Genomic DNA, 15,627 nt, shown 5'->3' with positions numbered 1-15,627 from the left:
GTTAGATAAGTATTCTGTTCACTTAAGTTTAGTTATAGCTTAGTCTCTTAGTGTGTGCATGAGTATTTATTATAACTGTATAATAAATATTGATCGTTTGAACTTTACTAATCGGTGTATCGTCTTTATTACTTTGAACTTGACCTTGAGATACTTGTGACGTTGCCTATACGGCAACTGGCGACTCCAGAGCTAAATAATTACATAGAACAGAGCCTAGTAGTGTTAAGCACACGTCGAACTCGGAGGCGTGTTAATACACTCCAATAAACGCGTTTTACGCCCACAGTAAAACGTGCAACATTTAGTGGCGACATCCGCCGGGACCCTGTTGTAAGTGGAAACACCACAGTGTCCAGGACCCTGAAATTTGAATTAGAACTCCAAATTGCAGAGAAAGAAAGAGATCACAAGTATTCAAGGTGTTCAAAATAATAAGCGAAATTCGGAAGTGTGTTTAGTGCATGCGTACTAACAGGGCTGTAAGGTAAAACTGAAAGCTTTTTGTTGCGACAAACATTCGGTAGTTTTGTGATCGGAAAATAGCGTAAGCCGTACCCTTTTCTCGAAACACCACCCCAACAACCCCCTGTTCCAAATTATAAAAAGAGAGTCAGAGGAAATGGCCATGCAGGCAATGGAACGTCTGATGGATCCAGCAAAGTTTGTGGTCGCAGCGACCAGCAGCAGTAGCAGAGTAGGCCAGTGTCCCACGTGGGAGCTGGAACTCCGCAAATATCTGCAGGGAAAGGGATGGCCCCTTTGGAAAGAGTTTTGTGCAAATGAGGAGACAGGTCCCGGGAGTATAGGTCATACTTGGTGGGAGAACCTCTCTCAAATACACAAAAAGAATCTAGGTAAAGCACGCAAGCCGATGGCGATTGTGTCCTGCTTGGCACAGTTGCGAGGCGCAGAGGAGGTCATCAGGACGCTCCGGACAGATTTAGAAGAGAGGAATAGGATGAGTAAGGTCGATGTCAGGGACATCGAGAAAGAAAACCTGGAATTAAAAGGGAAGTTGGCAGAGAAGGATAGAGAGGTGGATGATGCCAAAAGGGCTCATCAGTCTTGTCTAGCTCATCTGAACAGTTCCCAGACCCAGTATGAGAAAGCCTATCAGGACGTGCAACGTGCCGTTCTGATAAGACAGGAATCGGAGAAGCAGGTGGAGGCATTGCAGAGGCAATGTTCTGATCTCAAAGCAGCTTTGAGAGCACTCCATGCTGCAACGACCGAACAAAGACAAAGCACAGTTGACCACGCGAAATGCAGGAAACAGATTGCGGAACTGCAATCTCTGCTTTCGGTGCAGAATGGCTTCCAAAGCACCTTTGGAGCACAGTTAGATGGAGAAAACGCCCCAGATTGGCAGGAATTAAGCGAGACAGCGCAGCGTTATGTTCAGGGAACATGTGCGCCCGCAGCTCAGCAGAAACGACAGGCACCCCAACCCCCCACAGCTCAGACCATAACCGCACCCATGAATCCCGTAACCACGCAGAGAAAAGCCGAATCCGAAGGCGCCCCAGACATAACTTACACCACCCCTTTAACAGTAACCCAGCTAAGGGACGCTTGTGAAAAGATCACTCCGTTCCTCCCCACCGCAGACCCCCACCAGTTTTTCGCTAAAGTAAAGCAGCAGGCTACCATGTACGGCCTGGATGAGAGAGAGCAGGTTAAGCTCACCGTGCTGAGCTTAGACCAGAGTGTAGTAGCAGCCCTCCCCGACCCACAGAACGTGGCAGGAGGCAGCCTAGAGGAGATGCACACCGCCATTTTAGATGCCATCGGGTACAATAGAGGTGACCCCGTAGAAGGATTGAATAAGTGCAGGCAGAAAAGATCCGAACACCCCACAGCATTCGCAGGAAGGCTGTGGATTCATTTCAGCGCAGTTTTCGGACAGCTAGATAGAGCGCATTTAACCCGCGAAAACATGGTTAAGTGGACGCGCACAATTATCTCACACGCAACAGAAGCAGGACAGAGCGGTTGCAATAGCTACGACCCCTCAGAAGAGGCCCATAACGAAAAATGGGTCCTGAAAAGATTGTCCCGCGCTTGGGAGCAATCGCTTCAGGGAAAAGGAAAAGTTAGATCCCCAGAAGAGGCTCAGGCTGCTGCAGATATCCAAGCAGTCAGAGAGCACCAGAAGCCCGCATGGGTAAATGAAGGCAAGAGCAGCCCACAACAGAAAGGACAGGAATGCTATAACTGTGGACAGTTAGGGCATTGGGCAAAAGAGTGTAATGCACCCCAGCGATCTCAGAGAGGCCAGCAGACAGGCACTCTGAACCGCAGTAAGGCAAAACCCATCCACAATGTAGCAGTACAGTCAGGACCCACCAATGTGGACGAGACGAACTGACGGTGTTCGGGCTCCCCCACTTGGGTCTGTGACACACTAGGGGACTCATCAGGGAGGCCCGTAGTCACGGCGAAAGTCAAAGGGAAGCCCATAGAGTTACTGTGGGACACAGGAGGATCCTGCACCACCATTAACTCCACGACCACGGCACACTCAGACACGTGGCCGACCACCTCCACCATCACACTTAGCGGGTTCACCGGACACTCGCAGCAGGGACATATCACAGCACCCGTAGCGATCCAGCTAGGGAACATTAGCACAAGGCACCCCGTAGTTCTAGTAAATCTTCCCCGGACAGCAGAACACATCCTGGGGATAGATTTTATGAACGCTCACAGCTTGTCGTTCGACCCAGTGAACCAGTGTGTCTGGCGAATGGCTAGATCAGACAGAGCCCCAGCCACCCTCACAGTAGGAGACTACGCTAATCGGATTAGCGCAGTGGGAGAGTACTCATTCAACCTGACTACACTCCACACCGACCGACAAATTAAGGCCCTACTAAACAAACACAGGACAGCATTTGCAAGTCACCGTCATGACTGTGGCAGAATGACTGGACAAGTTCATGTTACCGGACAGGACCCCCGACCGCAAAAGCAATATAGATTTCCCCTCGAGGCAGAGGTGGAAATAGAAAAGGTTATAGGTAGCTTGTTGGACCAAGGTGTACTGAGAACGGTAGCCTCCACCAACAATGCCCCTATTTGGCCAGTGAGGAAGCCCGATGGATCATGGCGTCTGACCATCGATTATCGGGAACTCAACAAAGTAACCCCCGCAGTAGCCCCAACGGTAGCTACTAGTCCCGAGACCATGCTCAAGCAGGGTCTCAACGCCAAGTACTTCACGGTATTGGATATCAGTAACGGATTCTGGTCCATACCATTGGCAAAAGCGTGCCAATACAAATTCGCATTCACTTTTAAAACTCAGCAGTACACGTGGACATGCCTCCCACAAGGATTCCACAATTCACCCTCCATTTTCCACCGACAGCTGGCAAGTGGATTAGAAAAATTTTCCCGACCCGAATGTCTGGTACAGTATGTAGACGACCTACTACTGCAGACAGACACAAAGGCAGAGCACATTTCGCTTCTGGCCGAACTCCTGGAACTCTTAACTGAAATTGGCTGTAAAGTTAACCCGAAAAAGGCCCAAATATTGGAAAGTAAAGCGATGTATTTGGGATCAGTCATCACGCACGGCAAACGCGAGATCGAATTCAAAAGAATTGATTCGATTGTCAAATTGCCCCTTCCCCAGAATGTTTCAGCCCTCCGGTCGTTTTTAGGACTGGTTGGCTATTGTCGGAACCACATAGACGGATTCGCGACAAAAGCCGCCCCACTTTCAGACCTCCTTAAGAAAGGAGCCCCCTGGGAATGGCTTCCGCAGCATACAGGCGCTGTGGAAGAGTTGAAACGAGCCCTTAGTGCAGCACCCGCGCTGCTAGTCCCCGACCAACTTTCCCCGTACGCAATCGAGGTAGCTAGCACAGATCTGACCCTCTCGGCCGTGTTGCTTCAGGAACGGCACGAGCAGCTAAGACCAGTGGCTTATGCCTCCCGACTGCTAGACCCAGTAGAACAAGGATTTTCAGCCTGTGAGAGGCACCTCCTTGCTGTCTTCTGGGCAGTACAGTATTTTTCATACATAACCGGACTAAACCCCATCACCATTCTAACCGAACATACACCCACACAGCTACTACTAGACGGTCGACTGAAGGACGGTTCAGTTAGCCAGATTAGGGCAGCTAGGTGGACCCTACTTTTACAAGGACGGGACATTACAGTAAAACGGACACGCACACACACATACTTAGCAGACAACCTCCAATACCCCGGACAGCCCCATGACTGTGAAATTGTAGCTCCCCTGCATAACACAGGACCCTTTTTAGCCAAAACACCCCCCAGGAAGATAGGGAACCCAAAACAAAGCCCCCAGCCCACAGACACGTGTGGACCCTTGAGGATTTATGTAGACGGTTCCTCCACAGTTTTAAATGGTGAGCGTATCACAGGATGCGGCATCTATGTAGAGGACGCGCAGGGGCGCGCTCTCGAAGAGATAGCTCTTAAGTTACCAGGTCACTTAGGCGCGCAGGCAGCAGAGCTAGCAGCCATAGCGTATATAGTGGACCACCCCGATTCTTTCCCCAGCCCAGCAGACATATATTCAGACAGCTTATATGTCTGCAATAGCCTAACAGATTTTCTGCCCCTGTGGAGGACACGAGGTTTTGTCTCCGCAGACGGAAAACCCCTTCCATCAGCCCCCTTACTCCAGCATATCCTAGAGAAAGCGAAGGACAGGACCTTCGGCATTATAAAAGTTCGCAGCCACCATAGGTCATCACCCCCTGGGAATGTAAAAGCCGACGCATTGGCTAAGGCAGGTTCCAGGAGAGGACACTTATGGACCCCCCCAGCTAGCGCACCAGCTAGCGCCCCTGTGAGCGCAGTACAAGTCTCACAAACAGAGGTTAAAGATCTCGTAGCAGCACAGAAACAGGACGGAGACCTCAGGGAGGTTTTCAAGGGAAATTTTGTGCCTGCGTACGAGCACTTTAAACACACACTGACCACACATGAGGGTGTGATCATTAAGGACCAACTTTATGTGGTCCCGAAGCAGGACAGGAATCAGATGATTGCCTTGTTCCATGACGGACACGGGCATCAGGGAATTGATGCAACAACGAGGCACCTCAGGCAACTCTGTTGGTGGCCTAATCTCAGGACTGATGTCACACATTACATAGAGAATTGCCTGATTTGTGCACAGAATAACCCGGAGCGGTATTCTAAGAAGGCACAACTTCGGCATACTCGCCCAGTTAACGGCCCTTGGACAAACCTCCAGATCGATTTTATAGGTCCATTGCCCCCTTGTCGGAATGGCTATAAATACGTTCTGGTGGTGATAGATACCTTTACCAAATGGGTAGAGGCATTTCCCTCACGAACAAACACAGCTAAGACAGCTGCAAAGATCCTGACCCACCACATCTTCACGAGATGGGGTTTACCCCGAAGTATCGATTCGGACCAGGGATCTCACTTTACAGGACGGGTCATGAGGAACGTCCTGACAATATTCGGAATCAAACAGAACTTCCATATTGCGTATCATCCACAGTCCAGCGGGATTGTGGAGCGCATGAATCGGACCCTAAAAACTACCCTTAGGAAAATGGTTCAAGAGAATAACTCCACATGGGATTCAGTGCTCCCCTTTGCACTTATGTTCATAAGGAACACTGTCTCCACATCTACAGGATACACCCCACATACACTCATGACCGGACGCCCTATGAAAGGTACAGAATTCCTTTTAGGACTGGACATGACAAGCCCCGAAGTGACGGCCCTCACACATGAAAAGGCAGTTAAAGATCTAGTTGAGACTGTGAGGTCTGCACAGCTCGCAGCCGCAGTCCAGCTAGGGAAACGCCGACAGCAACGTACTGCCTGTTTCAATAAGACCGTCCACACCACAGAATTCCAGGTTGGGCAACAGGTAATGTTATCTGTTTATAACCCCAGCAGTTTTTTGGCTCCAAAATATTCCGGTCCCTACTCAATTTCGGACAAAATTAGCCCCTCCGTTTACAGGATAAAGTATCCTAATGGGAAGACCGCGTGGTTCCATATAAACCAGTTAAAGGCATATGGAACACAGGCCAACCATGCTCACCATGTCCTGCTGGATGCAGCAGTACACTTCACCCCGCCCACCAGAGACACTTTTCCACCATCCCCCTCACAGACCAGTTCATCCACGGACTCGCCCACGACTCCGCCCACAGACCACTACAGACCACGCCCCGACACGCCCACAAGCTGCCACAGCAGAGACAGTAGGACAGACACTGACTCTGAAGACAGCGACAGCACACAGCCATACAGCCCACACTGCACCAACTACGACCCCGACTCCAGTGACCCCATGGAAGTCACCTACCTCAAATATCCAGAACCACCACCCGACCCCGACTACCCCGACAACACACTCGACACTACACAATGGCACAGGGACAACTCATACAGACTTGTCCGCAATGACGAGAGTGACCCCCGGTCACACAATTCCAAAATAGCATGCCTGATCCACACAAGGGTGTGGGATCCGGGAGAGCAGGACGACGCAATGTCTGACTCCCGACACGGCAACCCCTTTGTGACCCTGTTCACAGAGGCAGAATCAAAGTGAGGTGTCCAGATGATGTAAAATAGGAATCATTTGAGGGAAACGATGTCCTTTCTGATGGAACCTGCACGTATGTTTGTCTTCGTTTTATGTTTGTTTTGTTTCAGGAATGTAAATGTTTCAGTTGGAGGATGGACATCTTCTTTTCAGCTGAAAAGATTGTGACCACCTCACATACACGTTAGCTTGTCCGCAGATATCTCTGAGAACTTCAGTGATGTCCTCAGTTGGAGCATCTTGGCTCCCTTGGTTTTTTTTTAGGTGCCCCTCTATTCGGCGAAATAGAGGCTGCAAGTCATGGTCAACACATTCGTACCCGTTTCTTTCCAGGTTACTCAGGCAGTGGACAAACGGCACTGAGGACCCGCCCTGTCTGAGAACCAACCCTTGGTCAGCCAAGCTCGGGTATGGCACAGCACGCCCTACCCAGGGATCCCATCCAACTCGTACCCGTCGCGGCCCATACGCAACTCATTCGGATGTTTGTTTCCAAGTTTGTTTTCATTTTACGTTAGGTAGCCCTTCGGCCGCCATCCCACATGCTATTTACATCCGGAAACATTCGGATGGTAAACTAGCAAAGCCTGCGAGACGGCTCGCAGAAGGAAGGATTGTTAGGTGTATGCTGGTCTTTAAATTCGCTTTTTGAAAAAAAAAAATGAGGGGAGTCACAGGGTGTGACTTAGCCAGTCATTTTAAAGGGTCAATTGGGTTTTGAAAGACAGATGCACTAACAAGTAAAGGTCTTAAACTGTGTATTGACAGATACTGTGCTTGATCCCAAAGGTTTCAAAGGACGAGACAGAGGTCGAAGCCAGGATTGTCAATACCGGAGGAAGAAGGAAGAGAAAGAAGAAGAACAGCAAAATGATGGAAGCCCACTTATTACTGTTTAATGTCATATGTATATGTGTGGAAACAAGACACGTTTCCCCCACAACCCCCACCGTAAATGTTTCAATTACAGCAAACCCCCAGTGCTCAGCTCTGATCAGCGAGGTTCAGACCTGGTGTACTAAATTCATGACGTGGTACTCCATGTCCTATATAATCGAATCACTGTTGGTGATCGCGATCCTCATCATATTAGTGCAGACCCTCAGGTTGAGGAAATGGAAGAGGAGAGCCTCTCGTTCCAGCACCTCACCCATCTATAGAGTTCAATCCCCCATCTTCGGATTCCACCAAACCCCTCAACCCCTCACTGATTACAACACTCTGTAAATAAAAATTCAGCCATGTATTATATTGTTCCATACTCGACTGCCGAGTTGGGAAGTGTGATGTTGTGGTGTGAATGGTTAAGATTTTAGAGTGATGAAATGTTAAGTTAAGGTTAAGGTTAATAGTGATAGGTAGAGGTTCCCAGTTGTAGTAATGCATGTCCCTTTGACATAGGGCCAAGTAGAAATGTTAGTTAAAAATTTTTTCTCTTCTTCCCATAGTTTAAGAACAGAGTAGAACAGGAACTGGCAAGAGGTCAGAACACAAGGAAGGCAACGTACATAGGTGATCCTTCACAATAGTATGATTGTGAGGATCACAAGGAGGGAATGTAGCCATGCTGGCCACGCAAAATGGACACTGAGCCAAACTAAAATGGAAGACAGCAGGGAAAGCCTGTTTAGTGAGAACAGACAGCCTGCTCTCAACTAATTAGCATTTTGCAAGCAGCAAACCAGTTTTCTGGCCAGGTGCAGATCTCCAAGCCAAAGGTGTTAATGGCAAAGCGCTTAACATTCTGATGAGGCGGCCCAGATCCAGGCACACACAATGGCAACATTTCCATCTCAATGTAGCACTTAATTGGTGGAGCAGACAGGATGGCACCAGAGTAACGAATATCGAAACCACCCCCCAACATCGAGGGAAGCCCCGCATTGGAGGATTTCGAAGGTAGCCGTTTGGAAACGTTCCAATCGGTACCGAAAGGTAGAGCCCGCCTAGAAGGGGGCAAGGACATTAGAGAGGGGTACAAAAGCAAACTCCCCACAGAGCCCGGTCTGTTAAACTCGTGCTCCGGCTCTGACTGACATCTTGCATCCTGACTCCAGCCGTTGAGCACCAGCCGCCGAAACCGTAAGTTCAACGCTCGCTACGCGATCCAAGCCCACTAGACTCCCAAGTACCAGAACGCTTGCTGAAGGCTGCAGTACAAAACCAGGACGAAGGCCTCGTTCTCTGACCTTGCCTGTTCCTGTTAGATAAGTATTCTGTTCACTTAAGTTTAGTTATAGCTTAGTCTCTTAGTGTGTGCATGAGTATTTATTATAACTGTATAATAAATATTGATCGTTTGAACTTTACTAATCGGTGTATCGTCTTTATTACTTTGAACTTGACCTTGAGATACTTGTGACGTTGCCTATACGGCAACTGGCGACTCCAGAGCTAAATAATTACATAGAACAGAGCCTAGTAGTGTTAAGCACACGTCGAACTCGGAGGCGTGTTAATACACTCCAATAAACGCGTTTTACGCCCACAGTAAAACGTGCAACAGGGTTAATCCAGATAACACGCTCGAATTTCTTTCTCAGGTTTTACATTTTACAAGTTGCTTGAGACTTGCTTACGATTGTAAGAACAATGACATCAACTAGATAAAAGGCCCCATTGTTATTCAGTTAAGAACTGGTAGTTCCGTCTCTGTAGTAACATCCAGTCTAGGGCTGATAATTTCTTAGCGAAAACTGTGTTTCCCCAATAATGTCTTGATGCACGTGTGGATAAGTTAGAAAATTGGTAGGCGATGGAATGAGAAATTGGCACCAATATATTTAAATACATATATCTCTTAAAATTGATAGACAGACAATTTGGCCGAATTGAGTGAATTATAAATTAGTTAAAGCCAATCGGGGTGAAAAGAAGACGAGACCTTAAGATTTAAAAAAAAAAATTTTAGAGTACCCAATTCATTTTTCCAATTAAAGAGGCAATATTAGCGTGTTCAATCCACCTACCTTGCACATCTTTAGGTTGTGGGGACGAAACCCACGCAAATATGGGAGAATATGCAAACTGCACACGGACAGTGACCCAGAGTCCGGATCAAACCTGGGACCTCAGTGCCGTGAGACTGCAGTGCTACCACTGCACCATCCTGCTAGCCTGAGACCTTAAGATAGGAATCTCCTTAAGAATAACTTACCCAGGATGGAAAAACCCATTCAATCTATATTTTTCTAAAACTTATTACCTTGTTGCTTTTGCTAAATTGTCATCTTTCTTTTGTTTAAATCACTCAGTCATTTTATACTGTGTATTATGATTTGAAGAATTACCACGATCTGTATTTTAAAACTCAACCACGGTATTCACTAAAGACAATCAATCTGACTAGCTTGCAAAAGGGCTAGTCAGAACTCTCTAACTGTTGTATTGAAAATAAAGTTACCAGTGGGCACTACAGCTGATAAAATAAAGTTCCAGTGGAGTTTGCCAAAAAACACAGGCTTGACCTCTGATTTTTGGGAACTGAGAAGGGATAACGGATATCCAGGGTGCCCGAATAGAGACAGAGATTCATCAAGGAGGTTGAGGGGAGAGTTGATAGAGGTGGACAAGATTAGAACAGGTTTAGACAAGGTGGATAAAGAAAAGCTGTTGCCATTAGCTGAAGGGACAAGGACGAGCAGGACACAGATTTTAGGTTTTGGGTAAGAGATGCAGGGGGAGCGTGTGGGAGAATATTTTGATGCAGCGAATGGAAATGACCTGGAACTTGCCTGTGAGCTGGGGTGGGAATGAAGACAGTCGAAAATTTCAAACAGAAACTGAATTGGCATTTAGGGAACTAAACTTGCAGGGCTACAGGGATAGATTGCGGTAATGGGACTGACTAGTTTGCTCCAGGGAATCAATAGGCTGAATGGCCTTCGCTGATCTCCTGACCTCAAAATAACAATATCAGCTGCTTCAGTCTCTCCAACTCACTGAAGTCCCTCATCACTGGTACACTCTCTTAAGTCTCCTCTCCAAGAACTTCACGTCTTTCCGAAAGTGTGGGGCCCATATACAGGGTTCCATTCCAGAGGGATAGAATTGGAAAGCACGGAGGAAATGTCCAACTTGTTTAAAACGATGGTTCGACTACACTGGGAGCACTGTCAGCATTGCTTATCTCCATTTAGAAAAAGGAAATAGAGGCACTGGAGAAGGAGCAAAGATTCTGAAGAATGATACCCGGACTGAGAGCATTTAACCCCCAGGAAAGGCTGGGATTGCTTTTCTCTAGAAAGGAGAAGACTGAAGGAAGGGTGACCTAATGGAAGTCTTTAGGATTATGAGGGGATTCAATAATCCAATAGGGAGTTAATGAGAAACCTTGTTACCCAGTGAGTGGTGAGAATATGGAACTCACCACCACAGCGAGTGGTTGAGGTGAACAGCATGAATACATTGAAAGGAAAGCTAGATACATACATGAGGGAAAAAGATTAGGAGATGCTGATGGGGGAGACGTAGAGGGGTGGGTGGAGACGCATATGGGGCATTAATACTGACACAGACCAATTAAGCCGACTGGCCTGGGCTTCTGCTGTAGACTCAATGCAACAGAGACAAATGTATTTATGTTAGATCCACCTAAACTGGTAGGAAAAAACACCACTATTCAGGATGAAATAGATGTCCATCATCAGTTTATGGATCATTTCAGTGGAAATGTGCTCCTCTCGGCTCAGCATCTGAAGAAATGAATAAATGAATGATAAAAATAGGATTATTAGTTAAAATAGTATAGATAAATAGGGCCGGTCCGATGGTAGTAGGGCCGGTCCGATGGTAGTGAGCTCACAGACAAAGGACAAAGGGATTTAGCAAAAGCCTGTTTGAGACCCTCGGGGGAGGGTAGCCGCATGGTGAAAAGGATGCTGGGGTTACAATGCAAAGTGACCAATTAGGATATAGGACCAGGTCAGGAGGTGTATAGAATGACCAATGGGAAGCTTATATGTGAATTGTATTGTGATTTTGAATACATCAGCAGAAGCTTCTCTGTATACGATCTCTATTACTCCTGGATGTTGCAGAAGACAGTATGCGTGCCCTGTAGCTCTATGGATTGATGCAGCCTTGCAAGTTAGTTATTATTAAATGATATGATACCTGCAAATCCATCTCAGATTTTATTGAATCTAGACTGACAGCAAATTAGCCAGGAATTAACACATCAATCAACTGGAAGCAAAGTTGGGAGACCGGCCAATCCAGCCGAAAGAAACCCTTCCACATCACCAATTGTGAGCATATCAATCCTGGATGTGATTAACAGCAGCAATAACAGCAGAATCCAACCCCTGTTATTGCTTGTGAACTCGCTGGTGTGTCTTCAGGTTGGCTGACTGTGTGAATCCCTTCCCACACTGAGAACAGGTGAATGGCCTCTCCCCCGTGTGAACCCGCTGGTGTTTCTGTAGATTGGATAAATTAGTAAATCCTTTGTCACACTGGGAGCAGGTGAATGGCTTCTCCCCAGTGTGAACTCTTTGGTGTGTCTGCAAATGGGATAACAGAGTGAACGCATTCCCACATTCAGAGCAGGTGAATGGCCTCTCACCAGTGTGAACTCGCTGGTGTGACTGCAGGTTGGATGATCGACTGAACCCCTTCCCACAATCACAGCAGGTGTATGGCCTCTCCCCAGTGTGAACTCGCTGGTGCATCAGCAGGTTGGATGAATCACTGAACCCCTTCCCACAGTCAGAGCAGGTGAACGGCCTCTCTCCAGTGTGACTGCGTTGATGAATGTCCAGCACAGACGGAGCTTTGAATCCCTTCCCACAGTCCCCACATTTACACGGTTTCCCCATAGTGCGGATCACCTTGTGTCTCTCCAGGTTCACTGATGCCCTTATCACACACAGAATACGGGTACGGACTCTCCCAGCAGTGAATGTTGTGATGTTTCTTCAGGCTGTGCAACTGATTAAAGACCTTTCCACAGTCAGTTCACTGGAACTCTCTCACTCGGGTGTGTGTTGTGTGGGTCTCGGTGCTTTTCCAGTCACACTGATGTTTCCACAGTCAGTTCACTGGAACTCTCTCACTCGGGTGTGTGTTGTGTGGGTCTCGGTGCTTTTCCAGTCACACTGATGTTTCCACAGTCAGTTCACTGGAACACTCTGACTCGAGTGTGTGTTGTGTGGGTCTCGGTGCTTTGCCAGTCACACTGATGTTTGAAACCTTTAGCTGACAGTTCCGGTAAACATTTCTCCTTCTAGATTCAAAGGCCGATGATATTCAGGCTCCAGGGAATCGAGTGACTGTCAGACCGAGATGTAACGTTTGAGATATGTGTCTGTAATTTCGCCTCATCTAATATCCTGTGAAAACAATTTTAAAAAGTCATCACAGTACAGGATAGAAACTCAGAACAAACAATTCTGGTACCTATGGAACATTTTTTCCTCCCTCTTATTCCCCGAAAGCTGCAAATCTCCATCCCACACATTCTCCCTCCATTCTCACTCTGCTGGATCCCTGTGGTATGCCGCTGGATACTGGCTTCCAGTCACTAAAGCAGCCGTCTGTCATCACCCTCTGTCTCCCACAGCTAAGCCAGTTTTGAATCCATCCGATGATGTCACCTCTATCCCATGTGCTTTTGCCTTCTTTACAAAATATCTTTATAAAGTAAGGATTATGGTTTTTGGGCCGGAAAGTGGAGCTGTGTCCATGATCTCATTGAATGGCGGAGCAGGCTCGAGGGGCCAGATGGCCTACTCCTGCTCCTAGGTCTTGTGTTCTCCTGTGTCTGATCTTTTCAAAGGCTTTGCTGAAATCCAGCAAACTGCATCAACTGCACGACCCTCATCTACACAGCTGGTCACATTCAAAAAATCAATTCAAATTTGTTAGGCATAACCTTCCTCTCACAATGCCGCGCTGACTATCCCTGATCAAATCTTGCCTCTCCAAGTGAAGATAAGTCTCTCCATCTGAAGTTTCTCCAATATTTTCCCTACCAATGACGCAAGACTAACTGGTCTGTAGTTCCCTGGCTTATCTCTACAACCTTTCTTAAGGTAAGACCACATTAGCTGATCTCCAGTCCTCTGGCACCTCTCCGTGGCCAGAAAGGAATTAAACATTTGGGACAGAGCTCCTGCAATCTCCTCCCTCATCTCTCACGGCATCCTGGGACACAGTTCATCCAGTCTTGGAGATTTGTCCACCCTTAAGCCTGCCAACACCTCCAATACCATGTCACTCCCTATCTCAATTTGCTCAGGAACCTCAGTCTCTCTGTCCGAGTTCCATATCTGCCTCCTGATTCCTTTGGGTGAAGACAGATGTGAAGCATTCGTTCAACATCCAACCAATGTCCTGTGGCTCCACTTACAGATTGCCCCTTTGTCCCTAATGGGAACCCTGTTCTTGATCTGATGAAAGATGATGCTGACCTGAAACATTAACTGTGTTTCTCTCCACAGACGCTGCCCGATATGCTGAAGATGTCCAGCATTTTTTTTTTTATAAATGACAGCAGTCCAGATGGTGTCTAACCAGGATTTTATATATCTCAGATATATCTCTTATATATCAGAGGGACACCAGTATCCTGGGAAGGAAATTTGCTACGGCTCTTCGGGGGGCTTTAAACTAATTTGTCAGGGGGATGGGAAAACAAACCGTAGACCAGAAGGCAGTGTTGAGAGTAGTGAGGTACTGAGGAGGGTATCAAGGTCGCGCAGGAGTGTACCGGCTGACAGAAAGGTGGGTTGAAGTGTGTCTACTTCAATGCAAGGAGCATCCGGAATAAGGTAGGTGAACTTGGGAGCGTGGATTGGTACCTGGTACTACGATGTTGTGGGCATTACGGAGACATAGTTAGAACAGGGACAAGAATGATTGTTGGAGGTTCCGGGGTATAGATGTTTCAGTAAGAGTAGGGAAGGTGGTAAGAGAGGTGGAGGAGTAGCATTGTTAATCAATCAAGGATAGTTTAACGGCTGGAGAAAGGCAGTTTGAGGGGGATCTGCCTACTGAGGTAGTATGGGCTGAAGTTAGGAATAGGAAAGGAGCGGTCACGTTGTCAGGAGTTTTCTATAGGCCCCCAAATAGTAATAGAGATGTGGAGGAAGAAATTGCAAAACAGATTATGGGTAGGTGTGGAGGTCTCAGGGTAGTTATTATGGGGGACTTTAACTTTCCAAATATTGATTGGAATCTCTATAGGTCGAACAGTTTAGATGGGCAGTTTTTGTACAGTGTGTTAAGCAGGGTTTCCTGACACAATATGTGGATAGGCCGACAAGAGGAGGGGCCACATTGGATTTGGTACTGGGTAATGAACCAGGCCAAGTGTTAGATTTGTTTGTGGGAGAGCACTTTGAAGATAAGTGACCACAATTCGGTGTCTTTCACTATTGCAATGGAGAGGGATAGGGCCATACGGCAGGGCAAGGTTTATAATTGGGGGAGGGGTAATTATGATGCAATTAGGCAAGAATTAGGGAGCATAAGATGGGAACAGAAACTGTCAGGGAAAGGCACGAATGAAAAGTGGAGCTTGTTGAAGGAACAAATACTGCGTGTCCTTGATAGGTATGTCCCTGGCAGGCAGGGAGGAAATGGCCGTGTGAGGGACCCATGGTTCACAAAAGAGGTTGAATGTCTTGTCAAGAGGAAAAAGGAAGCATAAGGATGAGAAAACCAGGTTCAGTTGAATCGCTTGAGGGTTACAAGGAATGAGCTAAAAAAAAGGGCTTTGGAGAGCTGGGAGAGGGCATGAGAAGTCCTTGGCGGGTTGGATCAATGATCTCTTATGTGAGAAATTTAAAAATGAGCAGGGTGAGGTTAGGGCTGGTCACAGACAGTAGTGGGATATTGTGCATGGAGTCAAAAGAGATAGGAGAGGCGTTAAATGAATACTTTTCTTCAGTGTTCACCAAGGAGTGGGGACATGTTTTTGAGGATGAGAGTGTGATACAGGCGGGTAGGCTGGAGGAGCTAGATGTTCTGAGGAAAGACGTCTTAGCAATTTTGAAAAACCTTAAGGTTGACAAGTCCCCTGGACCAGATGG

This window comes from Scyliorhinus canicula, unplaced genomic scaffold (assembly GCF_902713615.1).
Source record: "Scyliorhinus canicula unplaced genomic scaffold, sScyCan1.1, whole genome shotgun sequence".
Lineage (NCBI taxonomy): Eukaryota > Metazoa > Chordata > Chondrichthyes > Carcharhiniformes > Scyliorhinidae > Scyliorhinus > Scyliorhinus canicula.
The sequence above is the reverse complement of the archived record's forward strand: the minus strand, read 5'-3'. Positions refer to the sequence as shown.